The sequence below is a fragment of the Colobus angolensis genome, unplaced genomic scaffold (assembly GCF_000951035.1).
Source record: "Colobus angolensis palliatus isolate OR3802 unplaced genomic scaffold, Cang.pa_1.0 Scaffold291, whole genome shotgun sequence".
Lineage (NCBI taxonomy): Eukaryota > Metazoa > Chordata > Mammalia > Primates > Cercopithecidae > Colobus > Colobus angolensis.
Genome location: NW_012116166.1, coordinates 2,744,878 through 2,763,994, shown reverse-complemented (window position 1 = coordinate 2,763,994; position 19,117 = coordinate 2,744,878).

Genomic DNA, 19,117 nt, shown 5'->3' with positions numbered 1-19,117 from the left:
AGTTTAAATTTAAGGCAGGCGTTTAACTAGATCAAGAGACACTTCATAATGATCCATTGAACAAGATCCAATTACCTAAGTGGAGCATTATGCACTAAAGAACAATATGAAGCAAAACAAAAACAAACACAAAAAGTAAGAAGCTAAAAAGCAGAAATCACCAAAACAAAACAGTGAGACTTTAACTCATCACAAATCAAGTACATAAAAACTAGGAAGTGGCCGGGCACGGTGGCTCAAGCCTGTAATCCCAGCACTTTGGGAGGCCGAGATGGGCGGATCACGAGGTCAGGAGATCGAGACCATCCTGGCTAACATGGTGAAACCCCGTCTCTACTAAAAAATACAAAAAACTAGCCGGGCGAGGTGGCGGGCGCCTGTAGTCCCAGCTACTCGGGAGGCTGAGGCAGGAGAATGGCGTAAACCCGGGAGGCAGAGCTTGCAGTGAGCTGAGATCCGGCCACTGCACTCCAGCCCTGGCAACAGAGCAAGACTCCGTCTCAAAAAAAAAAAAAAAAAAAAAACTAGGAAGCATATGAAGAATATAAACAGCACAATGGATAAAGCCAATAGAGATGCACCAAATTCCATTATCTTAAAATAGAAAACAAACACTCTTTTTGTTGTTCCTAGAATACAATGCAATTGACCACATTTTGCTCATGTGGAATTCTAGTACAGAACCATGCTTAAGACAGATAGGCCAACAGTCTCTGTGTAGGATGTATATGGATTTAGATATTAATTCCTAAAATAGAAAACAAAACAAAAAACATTTTAAAAAATTTTAAAGATGAAAATTACTCAAGATAAAGTGGAAACAAAAGGGAAATTGCAGACTCTCTGGTTAAAAAAGTTGTGTGGCATAAGGGTTAAAGATATAGTAAGGGGGAGAATATAATCTTTAAAATGTAAGCTATTCAGGCCTGGTGTGGTGGCTCACGCCTGTAATCCCAGCACTTTGGGAGGCCAAAGCAGATGGATCGTGAGGTCAGGAGATTGAGACCATCCTGGCTAACACAGTGAAACTCCGTCTCTACTAAAAACACAAAAAATTAGCTGGGCGTGGTGGCAGGCACCTGTAGCCCCAGGTACTCAGGAGGCTGCGGCAGGAGAATGGCATGAACCCGGGAGGCCGAGCTTGCAGTGAGCCGAGATCACGCCACTGCACTCCAGCCTGGGCGACAGAGCGAGACTCAGTCTCAAAAAAAAAAAAAAAAAATTAAGCTATTTAGATACGATGGACTCTGGGGACTCCAGGGAAAGGGTGGGAGGGGGGTGAGGGATGAAAGACTATACATTGGGTTTTGTGTACACTGCTCGGGACATGGGTGCACCAAAATCTCACAAATCACCACTAAAGAACTTACCCATGTAACCAAATACCATCTGTTACCAAAAAACCTATGGAAATAAAAAAATAAAAATAAAAAAGTAGGCTATTCAATAAGAAAGCAGGAAAACAGGTGAAATGAACATTCAATTCACAATGTAGAAAATGAGGAACCAAATATCTTCCATTTGTGAAGCTCAAATTCACAAAATTAGAAACAATAACATGGATACAACTATAAACACTAAATACTATATGTAAAATAGCACAATATTTAATTTTGTGCAAGTAGTTTTAAATAGATTAAATAACTGTCCCTTTTTATGAAAGGGACAGTTACCAAAGTTGACCACAGCGAAGACAGAAAAAATTTAAACAGGGCAGGGACCATGAGAAAAATAATTGAAAGAGTTCTCAGGGAGCTGCCTCAAAAATCCACCAGGCCCTGGTGTTTTCACAGGTTAATTCTATCAGTCTTTCTCAAGACAGATGATACCCATGCTATTTTAACTCTTGAAGAGCTAAAAGAGAGAAGAGAAATTTCCAAATTCTTTTTTTGGAAGGTAATAAAATATGGATATCAAAACCTGACAAAAATATTAAAAATCAATCAATCAATCATGCTTTGTAACAGCAATGCAAATAACAAATCCTAAATAACATTTTTAAGGAGACTGCAGCAGTAGTACATTAAAAAGAATAACAGGCCTTGATCAAATAGGTTATTTCCTTAAATAAAAAGATGTTTTAATATAAGACAATCTATTAATATGATTCACTATTTTAATATTATGTCAGAGAAAAATATTTGATCATCTCCACAAATTCCATAAGAGGCATTTATAAATTTAAACACAAATCCCTGATTAAAACAAATAAACAATCAACCAAGTAGTCATAGAAAGATATTTCTGTAACATGCATACAACCAGATGCTCGATGCTGAAATGCTGAAATCATGCACGCTGAAGTCAGGGACAGGATGTCCACTTCCACCACTCTTACTGCGCATTTCTCTCAAATATATTAGTCATTGCAATGGAAAAGGAGCAAAAAGCATGAGGCTCTAAAACTGTTTAAAAAAAAGAGCAGGTTACTATTATTTGCAAAAAGTATGACTCCATACCAGAATACTTATGAGAACTTGCTGAAAAAAGGTCTTAAAAACAATAGGAAAGTTCAGCAAGGTGGCTGGTTATAAAATGAATATACAAAAATCAGTGGTTTAAGTTCACCTAAATAATAACCAATTAGAAAACCATAATTGAGAAAAAGATTTAATTTACAACGCAATACAATGAGAGAGACAGACAAAGAGATAGAGAGGCAGAGAGAGAGAAAGACAGAGAGGAGAAAAGAGAGAGAAGAGAATATACCCAGAAGTAAACCTCAATATGAATTTGGGCCTAAATAAGTAACAATTATTTGGAATGACTGGGCAACATAAATAGGAAGCCCTATTTTGCTCTCCGATGTAAGACTCCAAGTCATAACAATATTAATTCTTCCTATAAATCTATAAACTTAATATATTTTTTTACCCTTTCCCCCCCAGAAAAATTCTACAGAGTATTTTCTGGGGAATATAATTTTAAAATAAGATTAAATATCATATAAAATAAATACAAAACTAAATAGCAAAGTTCTGGGAAAAAAAAAAGAATAAGCTGACCAGATACTACACTGAATTGTATAATCACCGATACGGTTTGAAACAGGTGCAGAAAAAGCAGACATGTCAATTGAGTAAAATAGAGCGTACTGAACTAGAGGTAAACTCACATGAGAATTTAGTAAATAATAAAGGTGACTTTTTAATGAGTGAGATAAAGAAGAATTATTTAATAAATGGTGTTTGGGCAACTGGCTAGCCATTGGGTTGGAGAAAGGATACAAATAACAAAACTGGAATCTTAATTCACTTTTTACATCAAAATAAAATGATGATGGTTAAGGATCTAAAGGCAAAAATTGAAAAGGGGGAGAATAAGAGAAAACATGGGGGTTAACATAAAATCAAGGAGTAAGCACGTCATAGGCACCATAATGTGAGTGACAAATCTAAGTAAAAAAATCCTAAAACTTCAATACGATAAAAAATAAACAAAATCAAAAGGCATATGGCAAACCGGGAAAAATATTTATCACATAAATGACAGAAATGGGCTAATTTCCTTAATATATAATAAGCTCTTGCAAATTGGTGAGAAAGATACCAGTCATTCAGTAGGAAAAAAATAGGCAAATGATACGAAAAGTCAATTCACAGAGAAATAAATAGAAATGATTTTTAAACATATGGAAAGATATTCAATGTCACTCATAATTAAAGACATGCAAATAAAAACAATCAGAAACCTATCAGATGGGCAAAAGTTTCCATCTTTGGGAAGTCCTGCTTCTTGGAATTTGTTCAACAGAAACCTACTTTCTCTCTCTCTCCCTCCACCCCCGCCCCCACTGCCCTTCCTTTAAAGGTGGCCAGTTATGAAAGAGAGAATATATATATATATATATATATATACACACACACACACATATATATAGTTATGTATAATCAAATTGTTCATCAACAGGGTAATGATTAAGTAAATTATAATAGAGCTCTAAAAAGAGTAGAACTCTACAAAGGAAGTAGGAAATCTCCACAATCATTGTTAATTTTGCCATTAAAAGCAATGGCAAAAACTACAATTATTTTTGCAACAACCTAATAACAAAAATATGAAAGATGTGGACAATTATGCATGACATATAGATAAAAAACCACACAGGGGCAGCTGCAGTGGCTCACGTCTGTAATCCCAGCACTTTGGGAGGCCAAGGCAGGCAGATCACCGGAGGTCAGGAGTTCGAGACTAGCCTGGCCAAAATGGCAAAACCATATTGTCTCTATCATTTAGTCTCTACTAAAAATACAAAAATTAGCCAGGCACGGTGGCACGCGCCTGTAGTCCCAGTTACTCAGGAGGCTGAGGCAGGAGAATCGCTTTAACCCAGGAGGCAGAGGTTGCAGTGAGCCAAGATTATACCACTGCACTCCAGCCCGGACAACAGAGAGCAACTCTGTCTCAAAAAAAAAAAAAAGAACCAAACAAAGTCTAGAACTGCAAATATGATGTGTTTTAATTTGTGCCTAAAAATTAGTACGTATATTTGTATTAAAACATATTTGTTATCTATGGTGGCTCAATTTGGTTAGGCTGAGTTTAGAGTAAGAGAAAACCTCAATTCTTCTTATACAAGTATACATTTTTGTATAGTTATGTGCTTGTATAAAAACAAAACAAAAAACCCTTCCTGAGTGCTGAAAAATGATGGAGGCATACCAAATTTGAAGAAGATGCTCACAATAGCCAAATCTGAGACAATTTGAGCAATAAAATATTGACAGTCATGGATTTTTAACCCATAAAATAAAATAATATATATATATAAAATAAATATCAGTGCATCTACACTGATTTTTTAAAATGAATAACCAATAGGAGAGAAAGAACAGCTTTTCTTTACAGAAGAATTTGAATTTAAGACATGTAGGAGTGAGGGAAATAGAAAAATTACAATTGGACTATCATCATAATAATCATCACAGGCAAGATCGACCAATGGATATAAACGTTAGTGAGCAGAGAAGCATGAAAAGAAAAAGGATCCGTGTTGTCTCAGAGTATCTGCCCACACGATGCTTTTTCATCATAAAGGGAAAAATAAAAATAAAAAAAATTGACAACGGAGAAACCTGGAGGACACCATCTTAACTGAGTGACCCAAAGTTAACATCACCAGTAAGGAAAGATCACCTCAAGCTCCTCCCGGCCGGATGCACTGAGGATGTGACATCATTCTCATGGCATCTTTGCTACAATTCATAGCTTCAATCTAATCATAAGAAAATAGCAGGCAAATCCAAACTGAGAGTTATTCTCCAAAGTAACTGACTGTTACTCTTCAAAACTGTCAAGGTCATGAAAGACAAAGAAAGACTAAGAAACCGCCCTATGTTGGAGGAGGCTAAGGAGCTAGGACAATTACATTCAACATGAAGTCCTGGATTGGACCCTGGCCCAGGGAAAGGACATTAGTGGGCTACTGGTGAAACTTGAACAAGTCTGTAGATTAATTAATAATACTATATCAAGTTAATTTTCCAGTTTTGATCATTGAACTAAGGGAAAGTAAGACGTTAGCATTTAGGGAACTTAGGCAAAGGGGATGAGATAACTCTTCATACTATCTTTTTAAATTATTTTAAAGAATCTGGTATTTTAAAATAACAAGTTGAAAAAGTACATTTTAAAAAGTGTTCCTGGAAGTCCTACTGGAAGAAATCATAAAAGATACAAGGTAGTTAACAGATCTACAAGTCATTACATCAAAATGGAAAATCCCAATGACATGGATCTTTTCCCTGGTATTGGTTCAGCCTCGTTTTAAGACAGGAAGCTGTGTTTTCCTCTCTCCATGGAATCCCCAATATCCAGAGATCTCAGTGAGAATCAGGTGAGCACCCTGTTTCCTCTGGTTGGTAAAGAGGTGATGGTCCCTCAAAGTCAGGCAAGTCACTTGGGGATAGAAAAGTTGGGTATGGAGTCCCAAGAGTGCCTGAGCTCTTGCCTGAAATCTAATTATTTATATCCAAGAGTCTCAACACCCTACTGGATTTGGGGGGACAAGGCAGATCCTACCACCATCTCCTCTCCACTTAATTGATCTTGGAGAGCGAATCACCCATTCACAATTTCCCATTTCTAAATCTGTAAAATGTAGAGCATAAAACTCAATACAAGAGTGAAATGAAGTTTCTTTCAGGAGCACCAAATCCTTAAGATGGACTGCTTATCTCACAATCTCAAATTCCTTTAGAAAGATACAGAAATCACAGAGGACACAAGACCCATCCTCACTTCAGTGTGCAAACCCAGGAAGCTGCCATGAGGATTCCAAAATGCCCATGACCAAACAGCAAAAGATCCGTGCACAGGAGCCGTGACTCCCAGCTCCCAGGGCTGCCACTGATCCACGCTTAAGAGATGAAAATTATTTTGAAAATCAAGTCCAAAGGGCACAGGCATATATTTGCAGCAGATATTGACACGAGTGTGCCATGGACCTAGCCAATCAGAAAGTAATTTTATAAACACTGTTATTAAACAGAAGGGCAATTACTTTAAGTACTGGAAAAATGTCAGGGTCATACATGAATTTTGTGGGTATCACATTTTGTTTGACACTCAGTGGATCAATGACTCCAAGGAAATTTATTCAGAAATAGTATGTGCCATGTCGCCAACCCTAAAGCTAAATCTTCCCTACCCAGATTGCCCAAATTTAGAGAGAGGAATGACTTCTGGTTTACCCAGTTTACTACATATTCAGAAAAGCATTCAAAGCTCTTTATACATAAAAGTATGGAAGTAATTAAGGATTATGTGGTAAGTGAACAAACATGGTTCATATGACAGCATATTAGGGAGAACGCCTTTTATTTCTGTCTTTATCAATGGAACAGAGCAGGGGGTTTTAATGCAATGTAATAAGGAGTATAAGAGGGGTCCAAAGGCAACTTTTCTGGAATGCCTGTTTGCAAACTGAGTGGCCTTGAGGTCTCCCACTTCAGGGCTTCGCCTCACTCGAGATTTCGGCTGTGGCCACGTATGTTGCCGCTGCCTTAATGACAGTGTCATGGGTGTACAGGAATGGGAAGAGAGGAGACTCCTTCCTGCTTCCCATCATCTTGGAGGATAGATGCCCTGCAATGTCAAATGAACAGGTCGCTTATTCTACCCCCAGAAGGTTTGGAAGGACTCCCAATGGCTCCGGCGTCTTCTGGTCTGCCCCTCTCCTAACCCTACCCTAACAACGACCGTTCTATTTTCCACAAGTGGTCTACACACAAAATGGCAGGGAAGCCCAGCCTTGGAAGCACACAGTAAGCCCTTAACAAAAATGCCACAACTGAGCGAATGATTGTCACCAAGTTCTTCGAGTTTAGCAGACACTGTGAAGGTAAATAACAGAGCTTCTTCAAGAAACAATGCTCCATTTGGTAGAGGCTACATTTTGATAAATTTCTGAAGAATGCATGAACACGGGCATGCTATTACTTCTCATGGCTAGAAGCAGCTCTCTCTGGGTGTGGCCTTGCATGTCCAAGTCCTTGCATCCCCCCCGCCCACCTCCACACACACACTCTGCAGCAATGACAGTCGGGTGACAGGCCTGTCCTTGGTTCAGAGGGAAACACTTAGAAGAAAACAAAATGGGTGGCCAGTGGAGAAGGTATGTTCTAGGAATGTAGGCCTAGAAACTGAGTTTGTCTTAAAAGTTTGAGATGATATGAAGCTCCATTTCCTCCTCTTTTGACAACTAAGCTTCCACTCTGTTTCTGATTCAAACAGAAATCGAATGGAAACGCCTCACCCAAGGACCAGCCCAGCGGGGAGTCCTAAAATAGCACATGCTGATGGAGCAGCCATCCACAGACAGCCTCCCCCACCCTGATGGGGAGAGCCCCACAAGGACTGACCACCAAGGAGGTTTTGCAGTAATCCCCAAATGTGGCAGCCCAGCCTGCCGTGTAAGAAAGCATCAACTCTCCCAGCCTCTTGGAACTGCCCTGCCAGATGGAAATGTGGTTGCTCTCACACTCTATCCTGTCCCAACACCACACAAAAGGCATTTCTTATTTAGGTCCATGTTTTAGATCTAAGGAAACTAGAAACATTATTGTCATTAAAAAATGAGAAAATGTGTTGTAAGGCATTGTAACATCCACTATCCTTGCTTGTTACTTCCACTAGAAAGAAGTTTCTGAGGGTTGGGGATGGGCTTTTGTCTTTCATCTTTGTATCCACAGTGCCTAGCATGTAGTAGATTCTCATTAAATATCTGTGACATGGATGGATGGATGCATGGATGGATGGATGGATGGATGGATGGATGGATGGATGGATAGATGGATGGATGGAAGGATGGATGCATGGATGGATGGATGGATGGATAGATGGAAGGATGCATGGATGGATGGATGGATGGATGGATGGATGGATGGATGGATAGATGGATGGATGGAAGGATAAATGGGTGGATGGATGGGTGGATAGATGGGTGGATGGATATTGAATGGATGGATGGATGGATGGATGGATGGACAGATGGGTGGGTAGATGGATGGATGGATGGATGGATGGATGGATGGATGGATGGATACATGGGTGGATGGGTGGGTAGATGGATGGATGGATGGATGGACATTGAATGGATGGATGGATGGATGGATGGATGGATGGACAGATGGGTGGATGGATAGGCAGATGGGTGGATGGACGGGTGAACTGATGCATGAATAAATGAATAAACAAATGTCTTGAAGCACCAAGTTGTTTGATATTGTTTTGAACAACACTGATGGCCAATCTAACTATACAAGCCTCATTACAGGCCACTACCATGAACCTCTTAACTATTTTCAAAGTTTTACAGCTAAGAAAACACTTTTCTTTACCACATCTTCTTGGGCCCTCACAATAGCTCTGTCAGAGCCCTGACAAAAATTATTATTTCATTTTCCAGCTGCAAAAACAGAGCTTCAAAGATGTTAAGGTCCAGTCATTCAGTGCTTGAGAAGCAGAGTCAGGAGTAGAATTAGGTCTACAAAAATACATTTGAAGTTCCTTATATCTAACCTCAAAAAAGTAATTAGAAATTGTACAGAAAGTGTCCAGAGGTGATTCTGGACAAGAGCTATTTTGTGGGTCTCCCTGAATCATATATTTGACCATGTTTCCATTTTTCCATTGATTGATAGAAGGTTCAGATTCCAAACTGTAATCTTCCTCCTGGGGTACAAAAGAGTCTTAATGTTTGTGAGCACTCTTAATTCTTTCTAAAAGCTGAGATGGGGCAAGGGATTGTGCTATGTACATGGAGAGCAACTGAATAGAAAAGTAGAAAATGCAATGATAATATTGTGGTCTAGAAGCAATCACTTTGCTAGCTGTTCCTATCCGTCGAATTCAGCAAGCAGTTACCATGTGGTAGTGAACAAGCCAAGATGAGACAGACACATATGGGGCCTTTTGTCACCTGGACTTCTCCACTTCTGTGGCTGACTCCTGGCTTTGAGATGAGAGTCAACACATCTCCCAAGGGACCGCACTAGAGTTTTAATCTGTTCAAAGCTCCGAGGCAACATTCTGATTCCCATGCCCACTCCTTAGGCACCAAGGAAGCTGGTCACGACGTTCAGAGGGAGAGTGAAGGTCCTATATCTTCCTTAGCAAGACTCACAGGAGATTTTCACAACAGAAGTTCACCCTGATGATCGGTGCTGGGCCCCTTGGAAAAACACGAGAACTATGTGATCGAGACTCTAGATCTCCAAGCTGCTGGGGCCCAGTTCCTTAGAGCCAGGAACCTCACCCAACCTGACTGTGCATTACACCAGTGTCTTCTATAGCCATCAACCAACATGGCTCCTTCTAGGTCCCAGACTGGTGTCCATTATCCTACAGCTGCGTAAACAGCTGGCACCTCATAAATCCTTCAGGTAGGACTAGCCCTGGCCTGTTCAGGCTAAAGTTCTGGTGGATTCGTATTCAGCAAGCTCTCATTTTGGTATGCATCATGTCACCCTACACAAGTCTCCTGGATCTCACATCTGCAGATGCCCATGAAAAGTATTCACCTGCTCATTACCCCAGGAAGTGTTTACCTGCAAAAAAATGACCCCAGGTAAATACTTCCTGTGATGAGGTGAATAGGGACAAAGGACCATGATGCAGAGTAAAAATCCATTTCTTCTGCCCACAGTGATCTCCTGAAGGTTTCAAGATTAATTCTGGTCTGATACTTGATGAAAAAGTTTACTTTTGTGCTTGTCATACCATTTACAATTTTGTAAATATTGTTCCAAACAAATCCATTCAAAAAATCAATGGCAATTTCTCTTCTATTAATTTACTGTATAAATACAATTGCACAAGTACACAAAAGATATTTGGTGAGATTTTGTTTGAAATAACAAAATCTCGCAACAATACCATATCCTGTATGGGTAAGCATCAATGCCAGGTGGGTTAAATAATTTATTGCACATGGTCTAATAGAATACTACGCAACTGGTAACAATATAACTGGAGACTAAAGTCAATACTTCTACATCTGCTTCATTCTGTTTAAGTGAAAAAAAGCAAAGCGCAGAAAATACCTATTGTATGATCATTATATGATCATATTTTCAAAAATAATAGGACTATAAAGTAATGCATATACATATATATTTCTACTATGTCCTATGCATATGCATAGAGACTTTTTTCTGAAAGTATGTTATTTGCTTTTTTTTTTTTTTTTTTTGAGACAGTCTCACTCTATCACCCAGGCTGGAGTGCAGTGGCGCGATCTTGGCTCACTGCAACCTCTACCTCCTGGGTTCAAGCGATTCCCCTGCCTCAGCCTCCTAGGTAATTGCGATTACAGGTGTGCATCACCATGTCTGGCTAACTTTTTTGTATTTTTAGTAGAGATGGGGTTTCACCATGTTGGCCAGGTTGGTTTAAACTCCTGACCTCATGTGATCTGTCTGCCTGAGCCTCCCAAAGTGCTGGGATTATAGGCATGAGACACCGCGCTCGGCTACTTTTTAAAATATAATTAATTAAGGAGGGTACATGAAAGAAAGCTATTAATGAACAAAGAAGAGCGTAATTAAAATTAACAACAATAAAAATATACCCATCACAAATCATCAATAGAAAGCCTCATTTTACACCAATAAAAAACTCTAAAACAACAAAAAAGATGCACATGCATTTTAAAAACATCATTTGAAAGCAAGTTACAGCCGCACTCAGTCATAAACAAGGTGTAGAAAGTATGATGGTATTGTGCGGGATCTTTTGTAAATAAGTTTGATAAAAATCTACATTGAGGAGCTTTAAGGAGGTGAGGGGATAATTTGATCCAAGCTGCTTAATTTGCAGATGAAGAACACAGTTTTGCCAGGGGCTGTATGCATTGTGCAGAGATAGCCAGGATGGTACCGTGGCCTGGGATGTGAAAGCCAGCCTTCACACACATTCTGACATCTTCTTTTTCCCCTCCCTTCTCCACTCCAGCCAGTGGCCCTACTAGGGCCACCTTCCCCCTGCTGGGGCCTCCACCAATAGCTACCCCCAGTGTTCCATGATTGGAGGGTTGACAAGAACCCTTTTCCTATACAGCCACTTCTTTGATAGCAATCATGATGTAGCCCTCTTTGCGGAGAGGAGGAAGCTGAGCTACAACTTTCTCAGGATCACAGCTGGACAGGGCCCCTGCTGGACTGAAATCCACAGGATTGATCTGCAGAGCCCAGACTCTTGCCACCCTCCCATTTGTGCCTGGAAGTCAACTCAGTTCACACCCAGGACCATTCCTCTGTTTCCTTCACAAGGTGTTACCAATTCATGATGGAAAGGTGGTCACCTAAGAAAGGGGACAACTGGCCAGGTGCGATGGCTCATGCCTGTAATCCCAACACTTTGGGAGGCCGAGGTAGGTGGATCACGAGGTCAGGAGATCGAGACCATCCTGGCTAACACGGTGAAACCCTGTCTCTACTAATAAAATACAAAAAATCTAGCCGGGTGAGGTGGCGGGCGCCTGTAGTCCCAGCTACTCGGAAGGCGGAGGCAGGAGAATGGCGTGAACCCGCGAGGCGGGGCTTGCAGTGAGCTGAGATCCGGCCACTGCACTCCAGCCTGGGCTACAGAGCGAGACCCTGTCTCTACTAAAAAATACAAAAAACTAGCCGGGCGAGGTGGCGGCGCCTGTAGTCCCAGCTACTCGGGAGGCTGAGGCAGGAGAAGGGCGTGAACCCGCGAGGCGGGGCTTGCAGTGAGCTGAGATCCGGCCACTGCACTCCAGCCCGGGCGACAGAGCGAGACTCCGTCTCAAAAAAAAAAAAAAAAAAAAGGGGGACAACCACACACCTTCAGTGTCTTGACTAAAGACCGGTGAAGTGGCCTCCCAACAGTGGAGTAAACACGCCGTGCTGACTTCAGGTGGCTCAACACCACCCCATGCCCTCAGAACTAACTGCACTCCGTCTGGGAAACCCCCAACTCACTGCATCCCACCATGAAGACCAGAGGCTACAGGGTGCCTGTGACAGCTGAAAGCATGTAGCATCTTGAAATAAGAGGAGGTCCCTTTCAAAGCCTTGAGAGGTATATGTGTCCTTGCAGGCACTATTTATTTCATTTTATTTCATTTCATTTTTAGAGATAGGGTCTCACTTTGTTGCCCAGGCTGGAGTGCAGTGGCATAGTCATAGCTCATTGCAGGCTTGAACTCCTAGGCTCAAGCAGTTTTCCAGTAACATCTGTTCTTTCGATTTGCTGGTGGCCTGGACACGACCTCAGCTCAGTATCTCACAGAAGACTGGCTACCTGCATTCTGGGCCTCCATCCTCTAGCTCCTGGCTTTTCAAATGGCCGAAGTCTTTCTGTCCTAAGTAGCAATTTGACTACCACAAAACATGAAGCAACAAGGCTCCTATCTGAAGCCGGGGTCATAGAAGGAGGATGGGAATCCGCGTGATGGAAGCACATGGACTGTGTGCTGGTGATGGTCCCTGCCTGTCTGCAAGGTACAGTGATGTCAAAAAACATCCTGCAGATTCCTTAAAGAACTAAAAGTAGATCCACCATTCAATCCAGCAATCCCACTCCTGGGTATCTACCCAGAGGAAAAGAAGTCATTATATGAAAAAGACACCCACACACATGCAGGCTTTTTGAAGCACAATTCACAGTTGCAAAGATATGGAACCAACCTAAGTGCCCATCGAACAATGAGTGGATAAAGAAAACATGGTATATATGCACCATGGAATACTACTCTGCCATGAAAATGAATGAAACAATGTCTTTTGCAGCAATTTGGATGGAGCTAGAGGCCATTATTTTAATTGAAGTCACCCAGGAATGGAAAACCAAATATTGTATGTTCTCAGTTAGAAGTGGGATCTAAGCTATCAGGACGCAAAGACATAAGACTGATATAATGAATGTTGGGGACTCTGCGGTGGGGAAGATTTGGAGGGGGTCGGGGTAAAAGACTACACATTGGGTATGATGTACTCTGCTTGAATGGCAGGTGCACTAGAATCTCAGAAATCACCACTAAATAACTTATCCATGAAACCAAAAACCACCTGTACCCCCCAAAACTACGGAAATTTAAAACAAAAGAAAACAAACAGAAAAAGCATTTCGCACCATCCACTATTACCTTCCTACAGCATCAATGGCAGGAACGTGTAGAATGAGTTCCTCCAGTGGAGACTGAGTTTTCCCATCTGTAAAATGGGGATAATGAGACTCCTTACCCAACAGAGAGACTGTGAGGATTAAATAAGGTAATGAATACAGGGTTCAAGCAGTGTGATCTGCTTTGTAGTGCAGGCTCCACGGACTTGAGGCTGCAAAACCTGCTGTCGCTGGAAGGACTCCAGTTGCCTTCCTGCTGTCCCCTCTCCAGAAGCCCCACCATGCAGTGTCATTCATGCACGAAGGTTTCAGGGCAGGGCTTCCTGACTCTGCCCTGAGCTGGCTGTGCAACCTCAGAGAAGTCACTCACCCCCTCTGAATGTCCATTCTTCATGTGAAAATAAGAGTGTTGGTTTAATTACCTTAATGACTTGCTACTTTTAAATCATTTCCCAAGACCCACAAACTCAATTTGTTGACAAGTTTTATCGACCAAGAAAAAGTTCATTTATTAGGTAATAACTGATTAATTTTCTCATGCTAACTCATCAAAGGCCTTTGTGGTGACCAGTTAGTGCCTGTGATCATAAAGAAAAAAACCAGTTATCCTATGAAGCTAATAGCACGCCACAAAAAACTCCTGACATAAAGCTCAACAGCTTCCTTGTTAAGGCTACACTGTGATTTTATTTTATATTTTCTAAAATGAAAAGATATTCTTATTATAAACATAATAACACTCATTATAAAAATAGAAAATAATACTCAAATATATAGATAGACTTGGAATATAGACTTCATAATGTTTCCACGAATAAGTAAATCTTATAAATGTGAATATTTTTACAAAAATAAATTTTACTATATTTATATTTTCTGTAACTTAAAAAAAAGCTTAATAACATATCACTGGCAGCCATCCATGTGTATTCACAGAAATGTATTTTATTGTTTTAGCATCTTACCAGTCATTCAATACATCCCTATCCCTGTCTAGGCTGTTTCCAGTCTTCTACTATTGCATACCACACTGTGATGAGCATCCTTGTGGTGTACCCTGTGCACACTTTTTTTTTTTTAATTAAGATGGAGTTTTGCTCTGCCTCCCAGGATGGAGTGCAATGGTGCGATCTCGGCTCACCACAGCCTCCGCCTCCCAGGTTCAAGCGATTCTCCTGCCTCAGTCTTCAGCATAGCTGGGGTTACAAATGCACGCCACCATGCCTGACTAATTTTTGTATTTTTAGTAGAGACAGGGTTTCACCGTGTTGGCCAGGCTGGTCTTGAACTCCTGATCTCAGGTGATCCATCCCCGTTGGCCTCCCAAAGTGCTAGGATTACAGGCATGAGCCACCATGCCTGGCCTGTGTACATATTTAATTATTTGCTTAGTATCAATTTCTAGAAACAAAATTGATGCTTCAAATCACATGTGCTTTTTTTAAAGAGACTTTACTATGTACCTTGTTGTTTTAGGAAATCGCCCTTTGCAAATAACCTACTCATTTTTATTCCCATCACAGTATGCAAGATTGGTACCCCTCCTTGTTTTCTTTTCTAAAATTAATTTTTAAATTATATGTTTAATAATATGCACAATAATATCCATAGTGTTCAATAAGATAATAGTAGCAATAAAATGAATATCAAGATTCCTTTCACCTAGTTGGAAAGAGAAACAGACTCCACACTATTTTTTACAGGTAAACAAGTGGCTTCTATTTGTTCGTTTAAAGAGATTTGAAAAATTGTGAGACATCTGTGATATCTCCATTGGATCTATGGCTTGGAGAATATAAGCCAGGTACCAGAAGCTTTGATAACCCTTATAATCACAAAATACTGCTATTTGTCCATCATCCATCCATCTATCCATCCATCCATCCATCCATCCATCCATTCTTTCCTTTGTTTTTCTCACCATGCATCTCTTAAGGCCTCTACTCTGTTTCAGGCGCTGTGCCAGACCTGGGGGATTCGGGGATGACCAAAGCAGACACAGTTCCTGCACTCCCGAAGCCTCCAGTCTAGAATACTTGGCAGACATTGAATATATGTCTAAGCCCCAGATGCCTGTGTGATTACGATTCTGCCTTCATGTGCTGCAAAGCACATGGGCTGGAGGAGGAGGACCCACCTGGACACACCTCACAGGCTGATACAACTGATGGGCATCTAATATCATCTCTCACTCTGGCATCTAATCTCTCCTTGTTTGTCTGGGGGATGGGTACCGAAGTCTAGCTTGTTCCATCCACTGTGAAGATTTATTTAGTAGTATTATTTTTAAGCAGCTTTTCAAAGGCAGGATTAAGGTCTCTCAAGAGTACCCAGCCAGCCGCTTGTTCCCTGAATCCCAGGTCATTACAGCCAGATTCCATGCCGAAAACACCTCTCCGCCTTTGCACAGAATTGATGGGACACTGGCACCTGGGATCCTCCCAATCTGAGACCGAGCAGCACAGACCCTTCATCTGTTGCTCCTTGAACCCTGGAACTTCTCAGAATCAGTAGCCTGGATCAGGCCCCAAAATTCCAGCAAGACGAGAATATGCACACATGGTCTTGGTAGCACCAGGCCATGGGACCTGAGCTTTCGGCATCACTGACTTCTTTACACAGGCAGGCTAATCTCATGGAGAGAATAACAATATTACCCATCCAGTTATGAATTTTGGGTATCCATTGGGAAGCTGTTTGTCAAGGCCTTCAAACGTAGCTCAAAATAAAAATAAACGTATTGGGGTTGTATCCACGCAGCACAGAGCCCACAAGAATGGGAGCTGCACAAAGGCAGCAACTTCATCTGCTGTTTTTCCCATATAATCTCCACCAGCTTCACCAGAGGCTGGCATAGAGCAGATACTCCATAAACCCTTGTTGAAAGGAAGAGAGAAGGAATCCAGGCATCCAATGAGGATGTGAATCCAGGCATCCAATGAGCAGATGTTCTGTCACATGAGCAGATGTGAATATCCACCTGCCTTCCCATTCTTCATCATTGCATCAAGGTGAGAACCCAATACTTCATTGTGCACCCTAATTCATTTTTTTATACCACTGCAAATAACGCTAATGGGTGGACTGAAGCTTTTCAGCAGAAGCTTGAATCTCCTGCCTGGAGGCAAGTTGGGAATGAGTGGACCTTACTTCCCAATGACTGTGGGGAGAGGACATTTTCAAAGCTCCTGAGCCACGTGGCAAAGGCATGAAACACAGTTCTCACCCTGGCTAGCAAGTTCTAGAATGGGGTTTCTGAGTGTCTCAGGGTCCTGCTAATACTCCATCCTATCCACGGTGCCACCACACCCTTCAGCATCACACAAGCAAACTGCAGGGCTTGAGAGAGCCACAGTGCCTTCAGCAGGACGTACCTGTCCCAGTCCCTTTCCCAGGAAACTGTCTTGACAGCAGGCTTCCTGGCTGGTTCCGCATAATTACACTTCTTGCCACTAGGTCTGAGAACAAGCTGCCCACCTTGCTTTGTGTTTCTCAGAGATGGGTCCCAGGAAGTGTTTCTAAGCCCCTATGGGAGTCAGGGGCCCATCCTGAGGAGCTGATGGCATCTATAGGTTCCGTCTGATGGCAGAGATGCCCATATTCCAGTGTTACATGCAGTGTAGGGGTTTCCTGCAGGCCCTGAAGCCATATGTGGGCCCTCCTAGTGTAGCCCAGAGACCTCAGACAGGGTTCCCCGTCAGGGTCTGTGTCCCACGGGCTAAGAATGAGAGTCCTAATCCTGCCATGAATCTGCTGCCCATGTGACTCGCGAGCATGGACTTTCTAGATTGTGACCCCATTGCAGCCTCCCAGAGAGCCGTGGTTTTTTATGTTCACTGCTGGAGTCCCAGCATCCAGATTGCTGCCTGGGACTTGTAGAAATGTGGGGAAAAACCTGCTGGGATAATGGAGAATATTGTCACAGGTAAATCACTTTAGCTCTCTAGTCCTCAGATTCCCCATATGTCAAATAAAAGTTTCCATTTAAATGAACTCTCTGGTATCTTCCGGCTCCCAGAGTTCACAATTTAGATTTCAGTGTCCTCACTGTGGGAATACAGGGAATACGGGGAGGAGCCCACTCTGGCTTAGCACTAACCTCAGCCTGGGCTGGAAGTGAGAGTTTAGACCTTATACCCAAAGTCTTTCTCCAACCAACTCCATCAGTAAAAATCAGAAAGTAGTTGCTCAATTAACACCAAAAAAACATATAAAACAAGAGTTCACTTTTCCAGGAATCACTGGAACAAAAGAACTCTTCTCAAGAGGCCCACACTTGATGCTTGGCAGAAATGCTTAAAGCCAAAGCACCCGACGCCTGAGCTTTCTGAGGAAGTCTCTGCAAAGCGCTGATGCTACGCTCCAGTCTGTTACCAGCTACTTGCATACACATCACAGAATGGGGCACACGCCTGAATGTTTGCACCACCGTTGGCAGGGACCCACTGCCTCGGCTCGCCAGGGGTGCCAGCCAGGCTATGTCCTCCTCCAGGGCCCCCATTTGCTGACCCACAATATGCCCTGTGCTCTTTCCTCCCTCAAATGCATGGCAGGTGTGTGTTCAATACATGAGGGAGGACACATTAGGATGTGGAAGTGAGGAAGTGCCTGGAACCCTGGAACCATATAGATACATTCATGAAAACGTCAGCCTGTGGGGGCCCTGTCTACTTAGCTCTGGCCTTGAGTAGCACCTAAGGTCATGTTTTGGTTGTGGCTTTTAAATGTTAAGATTAATAAACAGTCGGCCAGGTGAGGTGCCTTACGCCTGTAATCCCAGGACTTTGGGAGGCTGAGGTGGGTGGATCGCTTGAGGTCAGGAGTTTCAAGACCAGCCTGGCCAACATGGTGAAACCCTGTCTATACTAAAAATATGAAAATTAGCCAAGTGTGGTGGGGCATGCCTGTAATCTCAGCTACTAGTGAGGCTAAGGCAGGAGGATCGCTTACAGCTGGAAGGTGGAGGTTGCAGTGAGCTGAAATCAAGCCAATGCACTCCAGCCTGGGCAACAGAAAGAAACTCTGTCTCCAAGAATAGAAAAGTAAAAAAAAAAAAAAAAAAAAAAAAAAAAAAAACAGCTAGGAGCATCTGAGAGTAGAATATAGACCCAGAATCACCACTTTTCCCCCCAGTGACTCTCGGTAGAAATTGTTATAAACATGACACACCCAATCTACAGCCAAGAATCAAGCTCAGATTGGAGATTTGTCACTTAATTTTGGAAGGGACTCTACAGCTTTTCAGAAAATCAAAAGATGAAACTCCTGTGAGTCCACAAGACAGTCCATGAATAGGGCAAGATGCCTCAAGGTTGCCAGGGAAAACCTAGACAAATGTGCTTTGTGAAATGTATAGAACCTCATCAGGTCCTCGACTGTCTGCCATTGTTTTCTGCATTCATTGCTGCACTTGTAACTCTCACTTTTCATACAGTTAGAAAAGAATCTGCAGTCTCTGCCTTGTCTTGTAAAGGGAGGCCAATGACACAAGTCTGAGCTGGGTCAGCCCATTTTCAAGGTCACACAG